Below are 23,752 nucleotides of genomic sequence, written 5' to 3'. Positions count from 1 at the left end.
AGGGAGAAACGAAGAGAAACGTAGTGGGAAAGAATAAATTATTGTTCATTATAATGTTATTTATAATTTTGTTATGTTACTGTATATTACATAAGAAAGATTTTTTTTTCATAACTTTATGAAACATAATTTGCTCAGGGCCTATGTTTTCCTTGTTCCTGGTGCGCGCATTGTATGTTTAACGGGATATATAATCCTGTACTACTAAAACCTCCCGTTTCAAGTCAATACACACCAAATATATTTCTTCTTTTTCATGACTACTTAAAGTGATTGCCCCATTTTAATGTCTTAATATAAAACATTTCCTGTCCGTGCTTACGTTCGTATTAGTGGATTGGTGATATATGTCTGCTCTACATGAAATCCTAAAATCAGTCCTTTTTCCTTTTGTCCCTTTTTCTAATCTGAATATAAAAATAATTTCAGCTCGCGCTTCGCGCTCGCATAATTTGGTTAGTGAAATACGTATGGTCTCAGTGAATTCATACAAACAAGCCTTAGAATGCCCCTCTTCAGGTCTGGATTTCCTAAATTTTCAGCTCGCGCTTCGCGCTCGTAATATTTGATTAGTGAGATGCGTATGATAATCATGATTACAATGACTACAAAAAGTGCTTCACGTGTTTAGATGTAATTCTAACAAAATCAGCAAGCGCTTGGTTCTCGCATGAGATGGACATGGTGAGATATATAAACTTTTAATTGATTCCCAAAATATAGTCCTTAAAATGTCCCCGTTTGGGTCAATATATACACAAAATTCAGCTCGCACTTCGCGCTCGTATTGTTTGTTTAGCGAGACAGGTACGTCTCATGATAACAAAAATTTGCTTATAATGTCCCTTTTTAGGTCTGAATATCACAAATTTTCAGCTCGCGCTTCGCGCTCACATTATTTGATCAGTGAGATACATATCCGTTTAATTGCACTGTCCTTAAAATGTCTCTATAAGGTCATTATACCTTGCAAAAGCGCGCTCGCTAAGTGACTCAAAATTCTTGCTGGTGCCCCCCCCCCCCATGCCGTGATCAACGGTACGCCACTGGTGTAAATACATGTATCATGAACTCGTCTACTGGTAAGGGGAATGGGATGTTGCCCCTCGAACATTCGAAATGCACCAAAAACAAAAGCCACATTATATTAAAAAAAATGATTTTGGTCAAATGAAATTATATGTGAAGGTTTCATTGTAAAACGTTAGTGACTTAAAATTAATGCTACCTTGTTAAACACAAAAACATAATGAGCAATGAAGTAGCAATGAAATCGCCCTAATTTGGTTCCGTTGCTCTTTCCTATTTCAATATTTATTTCCTTTGAAACTCATAAAGTATCGATTTTATTATTGAGCGGTATATTCGTAGGAAGTACAAGTTGGTCAATCGTCATGGGGAACTTCCCTTAATCGATCGCATATCGATTGCACAGGACTTTAAGAGTTTCTGCCAGATTTTCCGAACGTTTCCACTTGCTTTTTTTTTTCTTTTTACAATGTGAATTGGAAATATAAAACACAAACCCTGAAATGGAAGAATCGGTGCACGTCTCTTCCACTTCTAAATCCCAGAATATAACCCTTCATTGGAATTCTTCTCTGGATTGTGAGGAGATGGAGGATCACAATGCAACACAGTCAAATGTCAAACACAAAAATGGTTGCCGATGGTTCAACTCCGATCATTCGAAGTGATGATACGCACAACGTTTTGAATAGCATAATTCAATAATATTGAGCCCAAGTCCACGATGCTGTGAGGTAAAACGGGTCAAGGTAAAGTTGATGAAACCGACTGTGCATGGTTCAATCATGGAGCTACTAAGCCTGGAGAGGTTGTAGGTCCATACAGGCGACTTTCTCAGCTGTAGATCGTCAGCTTTCAATGAGTAGCGACTGTGATTATTGGAATGAAAGGAGGCGGCGACGATGTCTGTCCTTCTTGAATGGGGCTGTGGTATTCGTTGATTTAGAAGTGCTGTAACGAGGGCTGCCATTTTGACATTTTGATGATAATTTTTTATCAGAGCAGGGATATGAGAGGGAGATAGGACTTACGTAGTATGTTTGTGTGTGTGAGGGTGGGTGGAGGGAGACGGTTAGGAAGAAGTCACGTGAATTTCCATTCATACAGCTTGACAGCCCCGCGGGTTGACAGCCAACTTTTCTTGCTTTCTGCTGTTTTGCTAAAACCAAAGTAATTTGTTAGTTGAAAACAAAATATTAGGTATTGTTACTCAAAGTACAGTTGAAATGGAAAAAGTATAATTTCATCACTTTTCATGACAATGGACGAAATCATTCTCTCCCAGGATGATCATGAACCACGGAATACCTGTAGTGTTACAACAGTACTCGTACTCTTTTCATGCACGTCATTGTTCGTTTTGTCAGCTGTAATAGAAGATAGCATTTACGGAAACTAGAATGGTTAGTAGTTCCGTGATCTTTGAGATCCCCTGTAATCAATATCACCCTCACTTCCTTGAATTTATTTCCTTGTCTGCTGGAATTGTGTGAAACACACCTCTTTTATAATCGACGATAATCACAATTCACAATCTATCTCTATCGATGTTGAAGCCATAATCTTTATGAAACAATTTCTTTTATTTTCTGAAATTATATATGGGCAAAGACCTTGTCGACTCTTCAACAATTTTGGTCTTGAAAGAATTCTAGTACACCTCCAACACTATAGGTACTCCAGGGTGAAAATAGTATTATACAACAAAAAAACCATGAACATTTCATCAAAAAGCGGACAAAGAATATCAAAGTCACGTCATTTTAAATATTTACATTATTCAAGTGAAACGGTTCTATGCATGTTTTTATGAATAGGTGACACGACGTTATTTTGCTCCTGCGACAATGGCTCCGGTCTTCATTTCGTTCAAGATGTATAGTGTTAGGGTCGCAATTAGCAAGCGATGATTGTCATTTCCTGTATTGCTGTTTTGAAGTCCTTTATTGCATAAACGTTCAGCGTTTTGCTCGTTAATTTTACTGTATTTTATACATTCCCTGTATTTTGAGCCTGTTGTACCCCTTTAAAATTCCTTAATTTTGGCCCAGCATGTTGAAAGTTGGTTTTTCGTGTTCCGACAGACGCGGCAATTTAAGGAATTTCTTCGTTCTGTGCGATAATGAACGGTGGGCGTGATGAGTTCAGGTCGAGCGTGTAATCTGTGATTGATTTGTTCATTATTTTGTCTCTTTTCGGTGTTTTTAAATCAGAACTTTTATCCCTTTTATACCATTGGATTTGGATACAAAGTAAAAATTGGCTGTTTGACATTTTGATGTTTTGCCAGTTTTGACATTGTGTACACGCGTCACGTGTCCCCAGTTTGAAGCCATGGCTTAACTATGCACTCAACACTAATATTATGTCAACATCAATTATTATGTGCAAAATGAATACCATAACTTCGCTGATACTGTATATTCGTCATTATCTTACGTTTGATCGCACCTATTCAGCCTCATCCGCTAACCACAATCTCATCTCATACCTTCTCACAACTGATTAAATCATAAATCTCCATAATGATCCATACATTCGAGAAAATAGAGAGACAGAGAGAAAGAAATAGAGGGAAGGAGGGATGGAGAGAAATATGAACATGATCAGGGGGCGTTTTGTCATCATTTTGGTCCGACATGTCAGATCCAACAACATTCCTCGAGTTTGATTGGCTGAGAAGCAAAGTTCCTATGGTTACTGTCGGATATTAACATACTTTGTCAGATGAAACATCCGACCAATCCTTTCACGAAACGTTCCCAGAAAGTGTTGTGAATTTGCAGCCTCAGAGCCCTATTGAAAGGGATGCTTCGGGCTGAAAATAGTATGATTTAAACAGATAAAGGAAAATCAAACAAACAAAACACTGAAAATTTGATCAAAATCGGACAAGGAATAACAAAGTTGTGGCATTTTGAAGATTTGCATTATTCTCGTAAAACCGTTCTACGCATGTCTTCATGAATATTCAATGAGCAAATGGATGTCATATCCCACTTGTTCTTTTGTATTTTATCATATGAAGTTAAGTTTATTCCTTTTTTTCTACCAAGAACTGAAAAAATTGGATTGACAACGGATTTAATGCAGGAGACACAGTGTTCACACATGTATGAAAAAAATGAAACAATTACGATTTCATGTAATAAGTAATAACATACGAAAAAGTAAAGTGGGGATGTGACATTCCCACCTCATGAATAATAATGATGATGTGCACAGGCCTATAACTATTTCCACAAAATATTGCTTAACTTTTATTTTCAATAACTTTGTTATTTGTCATGTTTGTTATCCAATGTTGATGAAATTTTCAGCATTTCGCTCTGTGAATTTTTCTCTGTTTATTTAGATATAGATATTTGCAGCCCTGAGCATCCCTTTAACTTGGACTTTGATGTGTGTGTGCGTATGTGTGCGTGTACAGACATGCGTCAGTCAGATATGATGATACTTATACGTCTCGGACAGACCTATATACGTCACCATCCAAAAGACATGACCAGGGCTCGAACCTTTGATTCAAAGTAACTTCCCCACGCATCTTGGATTACAGGCGCACGCCACAACGTTCGGGGGGGGGGGGGTATATAGGGGTGGTTCTTATTATTTGGCAACCATGCCAATTTGAGTATTTTTGCCATCATAAAATACTCTTCGATTTTGTTTTCTTTTGAAACAAACTTAATGATACATGTAGTGATTTTTTTCTTGTTAATTACGGACCTTTTATTTATGTATACTTGGATTTAAAGTTAAGTAGGTATGTATGGAAAATCCGGGGCTTTTCCTGAAATGTGCCTATAAACTGAAGGAGGGACCTAAGGAAAATAATAAGAACTCCAGCCCAGTTAGAACAATAAGATAGACTTGTCTCAAGACCCACCTTTTTATTATAGTTTCGATCAGGATCTGTGACTGCAGATCATAGGGGCGGCGCAAGTGGATTTTTATGAGAGAAATAGGATAAGACGACTCTTAAGTGACGTCATATTTTCTTATCTATGAAATGAGAGGGAATAATTACAGACTGAAACATCTCTTGTCAATACTCACCTATTTTCCCAATACTCACCTATTTTCCCAACGTTCTCTCTTGTTTTTTGTTTTTTCATTCATGACCGATAGGGGGTGGTCACACCTCTTTTCTGTGCGCCTCGCCTGATTACATTTTATTTTTATTTGGCACTGTCTATATGCTACTGTCTGTATTATATAATTTTAATATATCAAATGTGAATGATTTATTCGGATCTAGAGGGAATGTAATTTCTTTTTTTCCTTTTATTATTTTTTTATATTTCTTATGTTAAAGAACACCTTTTCACCAGCTTAAATATAAAAATTGATTGCATTGTAAAGCTTACAGTATACGAATAAAAACCATCATGCCCATGGTAAGCTCTACCAGATTTGATGTGATTCGATAAAAAAATTAGTTTTACTGGTGAATTCTGCTTATTCGTACGAGAACTCTGTAATGATCATAATGATTGTGTCAGTATATGGATTAGACTGTCTTTATATTTCATTTCAGAACACTGTAACGATAGTTCTACTAATGCAATTTGATATACGAATCTTGGGGGGGGGGAGGGGGGTTGGGGTTGTTTAATCAACTGATTTTTAAAAATCGATTTTATATTACCGAAGCACCATCAAACCTAGATTAAAATTATTGAAGATTCTTTTGAAGTACAATATGATTTATTTATTTTTCTTCTACATTTCAATGGCAAAAAGAAGCTGCTTCTACATTTCGGCAGCTTTGAGGTTCAAGGTACATAACAATATAATATAACATAGGTCAAGGTACATAACAATATAATATAACATAGGTCAAGGTACATAACGATATAATATATAAAAATATGTTGACAATAAATCAGGCATATCATTGTACATATCAGTAGCAGAAGATATATTGCCATTGTAAGCATAAAAAATGCTTGAAAATATGACAAACCGAAACATTATTAATTATATGTATAATCACAATTATTATGAGCAGAATGGATGAATACGAATCATCACAATATCAATTAAGTATGAAAAAGAATATCAAACCAACCAACATTTGCTATATAATATCTTATCAAGAAGAAAAAACAATGATGATAGTGGTGCATGGTGGTGGAAAAAGAATAGGAAACGATTCTTTACCTTGCATATTCCGATAGTAACATGACCTTAACTTTAGCTTTAAATGATGGACTTTGTAGTAATGATGCTCGACTTTACACTCATTCCCGCGAGTTTGTTATATAGAGTCAAGAAACGATGACAACTAAATGACTGATGATCCACTGTCTTATACGCAGTAGTGGGGAATGCAGTTGGGTCTGTATGCGCATAAGGATACTTTATTATTATTTGTATTTGTTGAAATTGTCACTTGTATAATATATTATTGATTACTTGATTGTTTCATATATCTTCCCTTCTCCAGGATGAGTTATCTGCTTGTAAACCCCCTCATAACTGAATTGGGAAGAATCTTCTTCACTATATACATGCTTGCCAATTGACATCATTGAGCGATCTTGCGTAGCACGTCATGGCATGCGAGACGGAGGATTTGAAATTTACTAATATTAAACATGTCAAATTCGATTACGAGTGAGTGAATATTTCCTGATATTTCACTCAGAAAGTCGAAACAACAATCAGGAGACTTAAAGGGAATCTGAAGTATAAAATAAGGAAATAAATGCCATGTAACTTTGAAAACTTAGCCGATGATGTTTGGTAGTCAGATTTGTTTTGAAAATTCAACGCCGTTATATTCTTTGTTGTGTTGAATTTAAGTGGACAAAGTTGATTTTTAAAAAAAAAATGACATCTTCAGGCGTACACAATGAAGAAAATCAATTAAATATATATACTAATATTGAAAAACAAATTATTTCAGTAGAAATTTGAATAATCGGAATCGGTAGATAGATCCAACATGAATAAATCCAGATAAGTTGAATTTTTGTTCATTAATTTGCTGGTATTTTGACTTGACCATGTAAGTGATGAAGGAAACATTCCCTAAGTTAATCAGAGGCCAGCTCTCTTTCTGCTTCTGATAATGACCAACAGAATCATACCATTGGAAATGAATAGATTACAAATAGATACAATCGGGGTTCAATTAAAATGAGATTGATTTAATCAAACACAAATTAATCATTAAAGCAGGTTATTTTAACCAAAATTATGCAACTTTTCAAATTTTCGCAGTTCTAAATTCTAAAATTCTAATTATGATCATGGAGGGGTAATCAATATTTTGTTACTCTGTTATTTGTTATTCGCCCCATTCTTGAAACTCGACACGTTTTAAGACTATATCGGGGGGGGGGGGGGCAACGTTTTTTCCTTCTGCCATTCGAAAGTATGAGGCGATATTTTTTTTAGTCGAGTATTTTCTTGGGAGATAAGAAAAATATCATAATTTAGAGAGAGAGAGGGGGGGGGGGGGAGAGTAAATCAATGAAGATGCGTAGATGGATCCCACAACGTGCCCCATATCTCCCATCTCATGCACATTATTATTGTTGCAGATATTTCTATACATGGATATTTTAAAGATATATCACTGAATATTACACGATAATGGGTATGCTGCTCTTTCTCCTCTCACGCCTGGTTGTTTGGTTTTATCATGTTGCCATAGCTATAACACGAACACTGATAATAAATCTGAGTCTTTTGGCATGTTTGTGTGAAAGAATAGGATTGCATATAAAATATCATTTTTCTCCCGACACCAAAATATCCTTAACTTTTTTAACCGACAACTCTGAAATATTACAGCTATTGCCTGTATTGTTACACAATATTAGACCTATTGATCTTTTGTCTAAGATAGTATGTTCCTGGTCCTTGGTATAAAACTCTTGTTGTCGGGTACATAGTTGCTTATATTTATACCTGAGGACCAATAAACAAAGAAATAATCATGGATGAAAAAACTGCGAAGGTGTCTTCTAAACAATAAGGGTCGGGTTTTAACAATCTGTCCTGGTTGGTTTGAAATGAAAATTTTAAGTGATTTGATAATACTCGAATGACAAAAGTCCAACTACTGATGACACAATCTATTGATTCTTTCGATTTTGCCTTATTGTTAAAGATTCGATAATGTTGTAGATTTTTAAAAAATAGTACAAACGAATGTTTGAAGGAAATTAAAGGTATGCTTTTTCAAGTACAGATTATGGAAATTAAAATCACTCGAAAGAAAACAAAAACAAACAATTAAAAAAAATATGTTCTTGCACTGACCTAGATTTCGATAGTGTTTGCTGAAGATGGGCCCATTTGATATGTGGTTGACTGTCATCAGTGATAGACTGAGTATAATTCTCCCCAGCACCTATCATCATTATTTCCTGTCGCGAGAAAGTTCTCATTAATAATTGGCGCATTTTTTAATTCATCTTGAGTCACCATCAATTCGATTTATTTTGTCTTTTTATGCATACAGACCCTGAAGCTTTTTGTTTAGAAGCTGTTCACGGATGCATTTGATTTTTCAGACGGAATCTGTCAGATCAATCCGGAGCCGGATCGACATAAAGTGGATACCCACCCTATATGGTAATGTATATACTGTGACCAATGTTCATCTGACATGAACATTCGTGTTTGTAAAACAGATGTGAGAGTTCGTAGATATTCCTAGAAGAGATTCTAGAGACATTCTTACGAATTTCGTAAGAACGCCAAGATCTTCGTCAGAAAAGAGTTGATTTTTGGTTTAATTGTTGTTGCTGCATTACTACCGGGCATTACTAGTAGTATTGAAGAGCGCTATGACTTCTGACAAAGAAAGTGTTCATTGTATAAGATCTTACGATTTTTCATACACATCAAGTAAAATGCCGCCTATACCGTCTTTAGACGATTTTCTCTTTCAGTGTTCATCATGACAAAGGTTTAGGAAATTTCAGTATTCAGGGCATACTAGAAAATGATTTTTCCCCATAAAATAAACTCAAACTTGACTGAGCACTTGATTCTAGGCTTTATATATTTTTTTCATTGTCTAAAACGATGCATGGAATGTCAATGAAGGACTTATACCGAAGTTATTTTAGATCTTGAAATAGCGGAGGCATGAAACAGACTGTACATTATCCAGAATCCATCGAGTTAATTTATGATTAATATGATCTCTCATTCCCATGAAAATAGTGGAAATCGTTTCCGTGTCCTTTGAAAGCAGTCTTACGTGCAGTTTGGGTACACCTGGTAGATTCTGTTATCTTCGAGAATGTTCAGCAAGATTTATATTCCTAACAATCATGTCCCGCGATACGCATTTTCAATATTTGCTGGACTTTTTGAGGGGTAAAACACATTTTACTTTTTAGTTTGTATCATATTTTTCATTTATTTTCCAGATCATCGAGGGTATTCATGCGAATATTAATCCCTTTCTTTACTGCGATATTTATAAAAAGTGATAAACACCGCCAATCCTCGATTTTCCTCATCTTCACAACCCACGCACCTTTTCGATATTATTAGGTCAGGTGTTGTCTATCTCATCATTTAATGCATAAGTTAATTAAAATGAAATGAAAACATATAACGATGCTAAAATGACGTAGATCAGGTTTTCAAAACTAATTACATTATTCATGTTAGCTGAGCATTGTGTGTCTGGGAAAATGATTCGTTTCTGTCCAAAATGAAATTAACAAAATCATGGTTTTTTTTTTCGAAAATCGTGGTGTCGTCGTATACGTAAATAGGAATATATTTTAGTGGCGAAAAGGAGAAAGGAGGAAGAGGAGATTAGGAATCCGGATGGTGATAAAGGAGGAGTCTGATAAGTAGATGATGAAGAAGATGAAGAGGATGACGGGGAAGGATAAATAGAAGATGAAATTCTTGAAGAACTGTAAGTAGAAGAAGAAGAGGAGGAGGAAGATGGAGAAGGAAAAGAAGAGAGTGTAGAATCCGAGGTAGAAGCCAATGACGAGGACGATGAAGATGATGACAAGAAGGACCAGTAGAAGACTATAGTTTATTGAACTGGAAATAGCTCGCACCGGACGACATTGTTGATATAATCGTCCTGTTTTCTGTTTCGATTTTGAGCTTTTGAGCAAACACTTCACCACTTGTACAAAGAAAGTATATACTGATCATTCTGGCCTATTCTTGTTGACTTGGCTCACGAACATGCTTTTTTAGTTGTAATACGTCTGTCAAGCCGTACATGTAATATCATACTCCATCCATAGCTCTATGCTCCATCCAACGTGAAATGAAAATGACAACAGTCATGTTGTATATAAGTTCACGTACATCAATGACTATGTCGATGATAAAGGCAGCTACTAGTCTGTCATGATAAATGTTGTTGCCTGAATCGGATCATCAGATTTTTGTTCGAATTGAGTGATGCAAAGCTATCCTTTTCTCCTCGGTAAGTTTAATAAGTGTGATATTTTTAAAATGACATCGTCGTATGGTAGACTATATGGTGTTGTCGGTGATTATTCTCACCTGGAACAGACTTCCACTCATGTTCTAAAACCATGACTCGAGATCATGCGCTCGTTATGATTAAACTCTCTCGTGGTTCATAAAAATCAACTTTTGTGAGAGTAGTAACTAGTATATCATTTCGTTTTTCATGTAATACATTCTAATTGATACGTAGAGGCTTTTGAATGTTCCGCAATATTATTTTGGGCTTAGACATGTTTTTTAAGGTTTTATAATGCATTAAAAAATAAAATCATTCTTTGTCACACAGTATTGAAAATTTGATATTGTAGGATCACGTTTTTATTCTAAATTTGTGGGCGTGGTTGTGTCATTCTTGGACTCGAACCTATTACCCTTGAGTTTACACTGGATCAAAAGAATTTCCCGTCTTCATTGTCCACGGTTTGAACTTGAAGCATTGGTATTAACAACACCGCAATGTAGGGGAAGGCGGGGTAAGTTGAGCATAGGGGCAAGTTGAGCCACCAGCCCAAGGCCAAAAATGAATGAGTCAGATATTATGGTGGTGTCATGTATTGATGACCCATTACATAACCTTTAACCCCACCACATTGTTTTCACCTTTGAAACAAAAAGTACTTTTGTAGAGGGAAAATACAAATTTCAGCCAAAAAAGTAAAAACGGGTGTGAAATAGATAAGTGTTTTTTACACACACACGTCTTTACATATAATAAAGACATAAGAACAATATTGTTAGTCCAGGTATGGACCGTCATTCTTGTCATAGTCTTTTACATGATGAATGCATAAGAAATGTGTGGATGTGAAATTATCGCATTAAGTTCGGACTGGGGTAAGTTGAGCCAGCCAACATGGGGCAAGTTGAGCCATGGTAATTCTTATGGTAATGTAAATTAAAAAAACAATCAAACCTTAAAAATCCATCGATATGCAAGCAGAAAAGAGCAAATTCACATGACAGTTCTTTTCACTTTTAGAGAATGTTAGTATTTATAGAGAATTAGCAAGTGAAAAGACTTTAAATTAAATATTGACATGCTGGTTCTTCCCTCATTCATTTTGTACATGTAGTTTTTGTGGCTCAACTTACCCTAGAAGGTGGCACAACTTACCCCACAGATGGGACAAGTTGTGCCACTTGACATCGTTTTTTTCAAAGGTCACAACGACTTTCTGTGTGGGGGTAGAAAGTTGTATATAGGTGAAAAAGATTTCCCAAGAATCATATTTAAAGGCGAGGTACTTATTTCTACAATATCATTAGTCATATCAATTCTATCATGCAAAATGCAAAAAGTGTCACAACTTACCCCGCCTTCCCCTACGTATATACACACTTATAAGCAAGGAGTGCTGGCAACTCCTTGGCATAAACATGCAAGAAACAATTCAACCGGCCTTTTGAGATAAGGAGAACAGTTTGATAAGTTGTCGAGGCTGAATTTATCGGTCTGTTTTTTTAGATGAGATAATTGACTCCATTATGCTATCCTTGGTGTGTTCAAAGTGTGATTACTTCATTTTCCTATTGATAATAATAGTTTGGTCGTTTGGTATAATGCGGTTCTGGATACGGAATTGTTTTTCACATTTCCTTCCTGCTGTGGAACCTGATATTAACTATTTTCAACTGGTATAATACAGAAGAACATTGCAAAAAAAAAACAGGGTGCCAATCCATCACTAACCCGGAATCAATATTTACACCAGAGAAGATATAGACTCATGAATGGTGTAACCATGCATGGTAAGGTTCATGGTGTAACACCCAAATTTTTGCTGTATATGATGATACCAAAGTAATGGGCACCAATTATTGCTTTTGCAATATTTTCGTGCATTAACCTTTTCTTGAATTTTAGCCGTATACGGAAAAACAATAATTATATACAAAAAAGCAAAACATTTTATTTGTTTTCCCAGAAAATTTTTAATTCCATTTTACTTTCATACACTGGTCAGCGTATTCAAGAAGAGAATAACCAAACACAGTAGAGAAGAACTAACAACAATTTAACGTATCACTGAACATCTCATGAATTGGATGTAATATAAGAAAATTATTACAAGTCGAATTTTCACAAAACAGTGATTTTTACATCTTTGGTGGTATGCAATTGAGGCAGTCGATGTTCTGTATGTTATCACTTTGAATGAATATTTTATCAAACATTATAAATTCTCATCTTGAAATCATCGTTACACTCAGCCGTTTGATATTTCTCTGTTTATTTGAATTAACCCTTTTCGTTATTCTATACTATTTCATGCATATGTACAAAGTTTCATTGATATTTATCCGAGTGTCCCTTTCCTTGCTGTTTTTCTTGGCTCTTGGTGAATACATTAATGTAAGTTCATGTAATGAAAATGATTTCATACATATGCATTGAGGGAGCGTGATAGCAAGCAAAAAACGTCATTTTTTTTCTGAGAGCTTTGTCAGTCCATCTTTTCAACACGTTTGGTTTAAATTGTCTGCTGTTAACAAATGCTTTTGTCTTGACATTATTACAAACTCGAATTGCATGTGTTTTGATGGAGATTCAACGAGCGCTAATTAATGATGTTAGCATCTCTTACATTACGCGGTGATTGTTAAAATTCCTAACATCATACATAACCACCTGTGCCAAGTTGTAACAGCGGTGTTTATTAGTTCTAAAATTGAGGGACCAAAATATGGCGTGTCGCGCAAATTATCTCTAAAGTCACGAGCGAAAATCTTGACATTTTGATTTTGTGATAGATTTTGACACAATTAGAGAATGATATCATATTTTTCTTTTTCTTTCTTGTACTCATTATCATTTTTGTCTCGCCTGCATAGTGAGACTATAGGCGCCACTTTTCCGACGGCGGCGGCGTCAGCATCAAATCTTAACCTACATTTTTGAAATGACATCATAACTTAGAAAGCATATGGACCTAGTTCATGAAACTTAGACATTAGGGTAATCAAGTATTACTGAACATTCTGCCTTGGTTTCAGGTCACATGACCAAGGTCAAATGTCATTTAGGGTCAATGAACTAAGACCATGTTGGGAGAATCAATATCGAAATCTTAACCTAAGGTTAAGTTTTTGAAATGTCATCATAACTTTAATAGTATATGGACCTAGTTCATGAAACTTATACATAATGGTAATGAAGTATAACTTAACATCCTGCCCGAGTTTCAGGTCACGTTTCGAAGTTCAAAGGTCATTTAGGGTCAATAAACTTTGGCCATGTTGGGGGTAATCGTTGAATTGCCATCATAACTTTGAGAGTTTTAGGATATAGTTCATGAAATGTGGACACATGGGTAATCAAATACCATTGATCATCTTGCACAAGTCTTAGGTCAACCAGTATGATCAAGGTCAAATTAGAATTGTATTTTTGTGAATAATTATTTGATAGTTATTTCAAAGTCAGCACTGCTGCTATTGAATCGCGTAATATAGGCGAGACTGCCAGAGGCTCTCCACTCTTTTATTCGAACTTTTTTTTTTTTTTTTTTTGGGGGGGGGGGTGGATCCAATATCAGTAATGTTCAATATCCGAGACAAAACACCGCAGTGAAAAAGTGTGAGGTAAATTCCATTCGGATGCTCTTGTGTCAAATACCACCATGACTGAGTAATTTCTTATCCCCTTTCTTTACTTTTTTCTTTCTTTATTTATTTCTTTCTTTCTTTCTCTCTTTCGTTTTATTTCTTTTGAATTTACCTTGCAGATCAAGATGTGATAGCCATGGAAACTAGAGGTTATTCATCTTATAAGCAGTGACATGTCTGGTTCATAACTCTGAGAGATAAGCTTCGACAGTGGCTAGAGGGAGCAATCCAAGTTGTAGAGGTGAGTGTATAATCTCCAATGAATATCAAGGGATTTCGTTGATGAGGAATCATTGGTGTATGAAGGGGAGGGGCGCTTAAATCGATCACTTCGAGGGGATACCAAAAAGAAGCAACTGTGAGAAAGGAAAATGTGACATTAAACGGGGAAAAAGAAATAAGCCAGGAACATAACGAGGAGACCCCACCCTTTGAAAGATTAATCTTCAGAACAACCAATGAAGCCACCGCTGTCAAAGGTTGAAAAGAGTGCACTTTCAAATGCTCAGATTTTGGAAGGGGCGCGATTTCAACGTTAAATCACAGTGTAAGATACTGGCGGTTCGATTTCAGGAATAGTTCCCGGCGGCGTCAAAATGTACAAAGGGGCACGAGTGCACCTGACATGTTTTACCTAGATATGCCTCTTTTACTTAAATTTTCATGCTCTTGGGTTTATAATACCCAGAACAGTTTTACAAATTGTACATAAACCCTATTGGCCTATACTGATCTGATTTCGACTCTTTGTGGCCCCTTCGCTTTAACAAACCTAGGCATGTAGTGTAACGTAATCCCGTCGTTACATTGTATTTTTTCTACCATAATCCCTATATACCAGGGGAAATTTACCGGATGTTTCTGATCTGTATAAGCAACGTGGCTTGTACCTTGACTGGGGATATCCGAACTCGCAAGATAACTCCACATTCATCATCACCCATTCGCATGTCTTTATTTTGAAGCAAAGGAAGACGCAATCTTTCCTGAAAAGTTCAATGGAATCTAGATCATTGCAACCGGAAAGAGAATCCGGTCATCGATCCAGTGGAGCCCAGGTCATCTTAGTTTGCCTTGACGTCTTGAAAGCAAATGCAGACGTCCCGATTTGACTAGCCCATGATTCTGATTTCTTTACGTCCCCTAGCTTGCTCTCCCTCCTGCGTCTGCATTGCAATGAGTCATGGGGAGAAATCAAAACTTCTTTGACTTCCCTTTTCCTATTCCTCTCCTCCAAATCTGTTGTTTGTTAGACCTCTTCAACCTCCCCCTCTACACCCCGGGTGCTAATAGCGCTCTTTCCATGGTCACAACATGGCATCATAAATGGTCAACAAATGTATATTCCTGTATCTTCTCTTGCCACAGTTGCTGAACCCTGTTGAATGCTGTTTGTACTTACCTTGTTGCGTTGACGACCCCTTAGTATGTAAGTTTTGAGGCATCTGTCTCTTATGCACGCGTTTGTTTTCATTTTCTCTTTTAGATAATGCATGTCTGAGATATACCAGTGTCAATCGTGGATGTTGCGTGTTGAAGATATTTACTATTTTGTACTCAAGTCACAGCGTGGAAAGTGGCATGCAGGTTGTGATTGATCTGTTGGTATGTTGGTTGGTCGGTCCGTCGATCAGTCAGTTGCAAATACATTGAGAGTCCTCAGTTTTCGTCAATTTTTCACAACCTTGGATGCAGATTTCTATATGTTCACTTGTGTTTGAAAGGGTGCATAGTACGCTGTCGTGGAGACCAGTCATGTCCATCAACTCACATAAACCTGGCGGGGTTATTATAATAATGATATAGAGTCCCGGTATAGAGTATTTCTAAAGCGCCAAATCCACATTGATTATGTGCTCAAGGCGCTGCGTGGAAAGTGGCATGCAGGTTGTGATTTTGCCTTATTAAAATAAGGCAAAATGCGCAAGAAGTAGCGTTTTACTGAATTAGATTTCGACGCTCTGTCGCTTCGCTGTCTTGCTTATACCATAATGGCGATATGTTAGTCAAATCGAGAAGAAAGGGCGCAACTTTAATTCCATATTGGCTTCATAATGCCTAAATACACCACGAGCTTTCCCCATCATGGCCATTGATTTGGTTTTTATGGCGACTTTTTTTCTTCCTTTCAGATGGTATCACTTGGCTGATGAAGAGATAAGAGGTGAAATGGTCTTTTCGTCGTCTTTATTACCGCCTGTCTAGAGGCATTCCTTTCTATCGTGAATCTACTTGAAACTAAATGTACCCTCCAGGCTCCAGCTATAGAGTTCATGTGCCCCAGTATGTACTATTACCATAGCAACCTTTCTGTAATAAAAGCATTCGTAGAAGTATCGACTTGAACGTGAGTGTGCATGTATATTGATTCGACTGGCTTTCGATGAAAAAAAAATAAAAGAAAAGATGACTGTTTGTGCAGAATGCAGGAAGGGAAAAATGAAAAGCTTGGGCAGTTTACTTTTATCGATTTTTCCAATTTACGCGTCATTTCGTTCTAAATTTGAAGGGAGAAATCTGTCATAATGAAGGCTGTTGCAAAAGAAAAAGATAAGGTCACTTTCTGCGCTCCAGCGGGATGTTCATTAGCTTCTAGGCACAAACAACAAAGAGAAACAAAGTAGTATATAAATCAATATTTTGTGCTTATTCTTAGAGAAGAATTTATTCTAAGGTCAGCGAAGTGCATGAAAATGAAATCTACAGTATTTCCCATTAGAACACCGACACGGCGGCACCATCAAAAAGAAGTAACGGATAAACTACATTTCTGTTTGTGTTACTACTTTGAATCTTGCTTGAAGTTCAGAGCTCATGCTGTCCAAATATCTATTTTGCTTTATTGATTATGCAAAATTAAATGAGTGCTGACGTTCCAAATTAAATACTAGTAGTCAAAACTGATGTGTACCTCCAATGACCGACCCACTTATGTAAATCATCTATGAAACAGGTAGGTTTTGAGTAGGGTCTTGAACTGACTAACGGACTTGGCATTATTAATTTAAGAGGGTAGCTTGTTTTAAAGAGAACTTTTCATCTCACAGCTCTCAAGTCATTTTGGCGTTAATCAAACGCCGTCATCTAAAATGTCGCCATTATAGTAAAGATACAAAGTCTTTATACGTCGGTCTGTATACCGTGCTTTTAGGTAGGACAACAAAGGATAACGAGCCCATGGCAACATGTTCAATTACTCATATCTCCGCTTCGGCAATTAACTTATCTTTCCACATCATTCAATTTTTAATTCCCATCTAGGTCATTATATCTGGTTGCGTATGCCCCGTCGTATGCGATGGAAACTCTGACAACTAATTTTCGTCAGATAAGGCAGATTGCTGTTAGACAGCCTATAGATATCACGTCCAAAATTAAAACGCTTAGTGCCGTCTGTCGACGTCTATCGTATTTTAACCAAATGAGAACAATATAAAAGAGGTAAATGAAATTTATGCACGCACCTCGTTTCTCAGAAAAGTGGCATTATGTGACGTGGCCTTTCCGTAGGAGCGTTATGCAGAGCAAAGTATTTTCATGGATTTTTGTATTTTTATTATGCAACGGCTGGTGCGCTTCTACCATCATCATGGTCATTAAAAAATACCTTACGTGCATTTAAATATTGATGTTAATGTTTGATTGGCATCGCCTGCTGAGCGAAACTATGCATCACTATTTCAGTCGACAAGTCGACAACAATATTCAACATCACTAAGGACCTTTTCACACGTGAATCTTGAATAATCATTGTAATGATGATTGCTATTTAAATCGTGACTGTGATTAGCGTTCGTGATTCTAATCATGTTCTAGTTTGTCTTCACACGTGCTTAATATTCGTAATTAGCCTTATTTTTCACCAGAGTCTTCATTCAAATTACAATTTTTTGTTACCGTATGGAAGGGCGATAAGTCACAACGACGCGATCACATCACATGTACATCTCTTTAAGCGGCATGTTTGAAAATGATTTCTATTTTGTCAGTTCGGAAGTCAAAGTTGAAATGCCTAAAGAAAAAAAAACATAAACACTATAATTGCAAAATACTCCCTGCTGCATCTCGTCTTGAAACTCAATAAACTGGTAATGATAAAATCAACGAAACCGTAAACAGCCTGATAACACATAACTTCTAAAAAATGGTTATGCATTTAAGGTGGATCAACCAAGTTTCGAAAATAACAAATGATGGCATCGACGGAAGAATCAGATAAACTTATCAGCTAAAAGTGAAATATCATTTCTACTGTACTGCCAGTACGCGATTTGACGCGACCACTACGCGGCCACCACGCTGTCCATCCACACTCAGTTGGCGCTATATACGTACAAATAGGTACAGCAAGTCGCCCTATCTGCTGGACCGTTTCGATCTGCGCGCAGAATAAAAGTAGTGGAAACGTGAACTTCACAAGGACGTGGCGTAGCACGCAATTGACAATTCCACGCCGCGTCATAATTATGTTTTCTTCTCAATTTCAATAACGTAGCAGGAACTTCATTTGGTGTAAAGGACGAAGCTATAGCGACAACTGAATATCCGTAGCAACCGTGCAGTAGACATAGACAGTTTTTGCTACGTTCTTTTCGTTCTACCACGCTTATGCAACGTTGTTGGAGCTGTCAGTAGGTCCTAAGAACGTCCTTACTGCGTCAGTACTACGTTATTACTATGCACTGTTCAGACGACACCCCTGCTACGTAGACTATGGACGTTTTCAAAATCCAAGTAGCGGAAAAGGGTCTCCGGAGATCATGCAGACTGTGTCACGTCAATATAGCATTTCTCACTATGCTCTCAGTACGCTGTAGCAGTTCCCAAATGAGTCGTTGTCATTTTTCGTTGACGTAACGAGAACTGGATGGACGAAGCGTTGGTGTAAAGGGGGTATTAAAGATGTAGACAATGCTTGACATGTGCCTCGTCCATGTTATGATTGAATAGGTGTTGATATCAATCTGTAATTTGGGCGGCGTCTTCACCAATTAATTAGAAGCAGAAAGGTAAAGACGGAGAAAAGTAAATAATAATGATAAAAAAATGGTAGATGGAAACCGGGCACTATATTTACTACCCTTTTTGCACGAGACACTATTAAAGAAAAGTGCGAATAAAACATGAACTATACTTTACTATATGTGTTGATTTCTCCTCTTATTTTTATCTATTTATCTATTCATTTTATTTCAATGGGGGGGGGGTCGTGTCTATCTTCTGAATGAAGCATCAATTAGGGAACAATTGCAAGTTTCCAATATTTCATATGGTCATGAGATTTTAAAAGTTTAAAAGTTTTGTATTATGCGTGTTTGATAAGATAAAGGAGGGGTTGGGAGGAAGAGAGCGAGGATTTTAAATAGGGGTGGAGGATATTTAGATTCGAGGACGACTAACAGAGCCGCAAATGTTGTTCCTGGATATAGTTACTTTTTATTGCATGCGTCACAGAACCTTGCATACACGCAATTACCATTTTGTAGCTCTTTAATCAAGGGTTGCGATTATCCCAGCACTGCCCTTTAGGGGAGAACGACGAGTAAACCGACACCTGCACGTTCAACGTCGTGAATTTGGCGGGGTTTTGGTGTCACAGTTTATGTCACGCCTCGCTTGTTTGAGCAGACGACGCGAACACTGTCTCCCCATGGAGGATAAGTTACTCCTCTTTTGTTGTTCTACCGCAAGATTTCTTTATGCACCATCTCTCATGGGAATAGATGTCGTTTCCCGCGCAAACTTGCGAACAAAATGAGTCGTGTAGACCCTTTGTGCTCCGCAGTATCTCAAGAGGGAAATGTTGAAAGGTGCGATTCCTATAGCACGATGTGCGACTATCATTTATCTTTCGAAAATTAAACCAATTTCCCTTTTAGGTTCTTCGTAGAATACAAAAAAAAAAAATTGGTGAAGTGTTCGTCAAAAACAGGATGTGTTTCATAACAGAACCTTTTTTTCCGTCGTAGTTCATAAAAACAAAAAACAAACAAAGAGGTCATGTTTGTATACAAGCATTATATTTAATTCTCTGCCTATCGACTTCACTCCTATCACCATCCCTTAATCTGACGGCCATTACCTTATGTGATGTGTCTACATCTCAGTAAGATTATACAATCCCTTCAGGCTCTATACATGATTTAACGGCTAGGTGATGGGGGCCTCCATCCACTGACACTAATCTATACTGACCAAAGTGCTCTGGGCTATTCTCAAACTCCAGACATATGCAATATAAAACGATGGGCTTTGTCTGCAATTATCACAGAACTGGAGCTGGATTAGCGCTTTTGCGAATGGTTTACCCGGACTGCAACGTAAAATGATTTAGACCATGACCTGTCAGGGGTATTTGTACGAAATTTTGATGGGTGAAATTAATGTGGAAATACCGCCCCTTTCGACCGGAGAAAACGTGTGGTTTTTTTTAGCTTGTCTTTCTTTCATATACTAGACTGTGAAAACTTGAAGTTACGAGGATATTTTGTTTCGTGGTTGTATTTGTATTTTTCTGCAATACGTGCAAAGTTCAAATGCAAGAATTGTCAATTCAAAGTTCAGACTATGTAAAACAATTAATTTATTTTCTTCAGTTATCACGCCTTCTAATACCCCATTATTAGATAACGATAAATGATATGATATAAAAAAATTAATACACTAGATGAAATAATAATAGTTTGGATAATTAGATAAAAAGCTTATACTGAATTGATATTCAGATATTTTTTCATTGATGAAACTATCGGTCGTTATGCTGTATGCAATTATTAATTCTTTTTTTTATTATTGAAATAGAAAAGGTAGATAATTATGTTCACATAAATGGGAATTAACTTAATTGAATATTGGGTGTTATGTACCTTGGTATCTTGGTCGCATAGATGTCAAAGTATAAATCAATCCATATCGACATGAGGTGTCGCATCGAGCTTTTAAATGGTTGAATAACGACTCCTTTTAGTTTGGAAAATTGGTTCCCAAATTGACACCGGGACTCACTTTACATCTTATTTAGTATGCGTAGAGACAGGTGCTTCCTGCCCGGGCACTTCACTCGATCACCCCCGACTAGTACCATCCATAATCTAATACCCTAGTCACACTACAAGCAGAATGAGTGGAAGTGCGGACGGATTAAATGTATTTTTATCTTTAGGAACAATCTTGTGTATTCACTGTACATATTCTAAATAATCATAAATTATCAGTTCATTCCGGATGCCTTGGTTACTGCATGAGCCTGATATGAACGCTATCTATTCTCATGAACAATTCAAGCTTTTCACCTAGGTATTAATATATAATATAAAAAAAACGACATTTAAAAATCAGTCTGAATATAAAAAAAAAAATTATATTCGTTGACAATTCCATCAACATTCGCAATGACAATAATTACACATTTTGATTTCATTTTAGAGATTAGGTCTATTAGGAAACACCACGCATCTTCAAGACGCGGTCGTCGCCTGCTGGAGGCATCAAGGAGCCACCAAATCCACATGGTCAGACAAAATCTTGCAAACTTAAAAAAAAAAAAGGTCCTCATCAGATTGCCTGAATTAAGAAACAAAACTTGTTTTAGCCAATTCTACTGGATTGCTTCTGATTCTTTACGAGTGTGACAGGGTCTTTACGACCACTATCTTGTTTGTAAAGCTCGATCGTAGGCGATGCCAATGACATAGATCAATATTCCTTTCACTGTCCATCTACAGACTGGGTTCGTGTCTTCACTCAATCCAGCATCTTTCTCCTTTCCCCCTGTTCTAATTTTGTTAATTTCCCCTGTACCCTCTTCCAATTCTTTTTTTGTCTCTTATTTTGTTTTCCTCTTTTTTTATTTTGAGGTGCATCTGTTTGTGTTTTTTGGTGCATTTTGTTAAGCAAGTTAAGTGAATATGCGATATATATAGTAAACATTACCTGAGAAATTAGAGCATCGGTCCATATACAGAATACCTTCAATCTTCACCATGGTCCATATCAAGTTTAAAGGCCAAGTCCAAATAATGGATATAAATGAATTAAGTAAAATCAGATGATACAAATAATGAAAATTCCATCTGCTCGGATATTAAATAAGACTATTGCATTTTCTAATAAGGTTTGCTTTGTTTCTCGAAAGAGTGATATACATGGAGCCAATTATAGTTACGCATTACCATTCCTGTTGTATTGTCATACTTTAGTACTTTACCGATGAAATGAATAGAATTAATAATCAAGAAGATTTCGAAATAATCACAATAATCACAAAAACGATGCGTTACATAATCGCATTTCCCTTAAATTTAAATACTCGAATGTTGTGCGTATGGTTATTTTATGAAGCAACACATGTAATGATTTAACGCCCCAAATTGGATTTTGATTAAATTACAGTGGTTTGCTTAATTGATTTTTCTCTATTATTCAAATCAAGTTGTTATTGGGGTGGACTTTGCATTTGAATTTAACGTGCATAGCCTGTAACCTTAATAGACTGCCAAATTACTTGTCAGTGTTTTATTATGGAAATGATAGTTTAAATGGTGTGTTTTTCAAATATTGGAAAAATCCACTATTAAACGTAATTAATACGAATATTGGCGTTAAATGTAGTTGAATTATTTTGGCTTGACGTTGCCTATATATCCAAATATCTGCTATTGAAAATGCGAATTGTTTTTTTTTGGCAAGAACAACCAAGGCGAATTTATTGGGGGGTTTTGGGCTGTCTTTATTTCAGCAATCTCTTTTTTAGTTAGAATTGCAAGATATGGATGCAAAAGTTCACTGTACACAGGAAGGAATATGATGTGAGTGAATAATAACTTAAACAGATGAGCGTTATCTTTAGTGTTTATTAATGGTAACAAAAATGATAATGGGATTAGATAAAGTTATCGTCCTTCATGGAACTTTACAATTAAAATATATATCCTTAATGCCATTCTTTACATGAGTAGTCTCTCAATCTATACCAATGCACACATGACACTCATGTCTCTGGTGTTTTTGCTCACATTAATGTCATATTTGTGAAATTAATAATTAAACGGTTATGTAGTCATTTTCATGATTTCATGATATCATGCAGCTGAGAGTGTATACTTCAATATCCCAAGGCTATATAGGGCCAACTCTCTAGTAACAATGTTCAGCTTTATGCGTAAGTTATATGAAAATCGGAAAAATTATTCGTCATTTTCCAACCGATTATGATATTTTTGTTTCACATAAGAGAACTCTATGAGAAGAACCAAGCTTACACACATTTTCGATATTTTGTCGTGATTTTTTAAATTTAATATGAAAATTTTATTAGAAAATTACTAAAAATACGTATTTTCCTTTGTTTGTTGAACAATGAGTCAAGTTCTGGTTTATGGAAAATGTTCTGATATATCACAAATTACATCTTCATTTGTCGGAAGTTTTCATGCAATGCATCATTGTTGACTAATATTTATATTGTCTTGCCTGCGGAGCGAGACTATAGGCGCCGCTTTTTCAACGGCGGCGGCGGCGTCAATATCAAATCTTAACCTAAGGTTAAGTTTTTGAAATGACATCATAACTTAGAAAGTATATGGACCTTGTTCATTAAACTTACATATAAGGGTAATGAAGTATTACTACATATAAG

At 36.3% G+C, this 23,752-nt stretch overlaps 1 long non-coding RNA gene across 1 annotated transcript; it reads left to right on the top strand.

Moving 5' to 3' along the window:
- Positions 1-8,508: 8,508 nt before the first annotated feature.
- Positions 8,509-20,004, top strand: LOC135153750 (uncharacterized). The gene is made up of 3 exons (XR_010293254.1): positions 8,509-8,622; positions 14,235-14,356; positions 15,484-20,004. It is a non-coding gene; the product is annotated as an uncharacterized LOC135153750 (long non-coding RNA).
- Positions 20,005-23,752: the final 3,748 nt, after the last annotated feature.

The sequence above is a fragment of the Lytechinus pictus genome, chromosome 3 (assembly GCF_037042905.1).
Source record: "Lytechinus pictus isolate F3 Inbred chromosome 3, Lp3.0, whole genome shotgun sequence".
In the NCBI taxonomy this organism is placed as follows: domain Eukaryota; kingdom Metazoa; phylum Echinodermata; class Echinoidea; order Temnopleuroida; family Toxopneustidae; genus Lytechinus; species Lytechinus pictus.
This window is presented reverse-complemented; position numbering and strand designations above follow the sequence as displayed.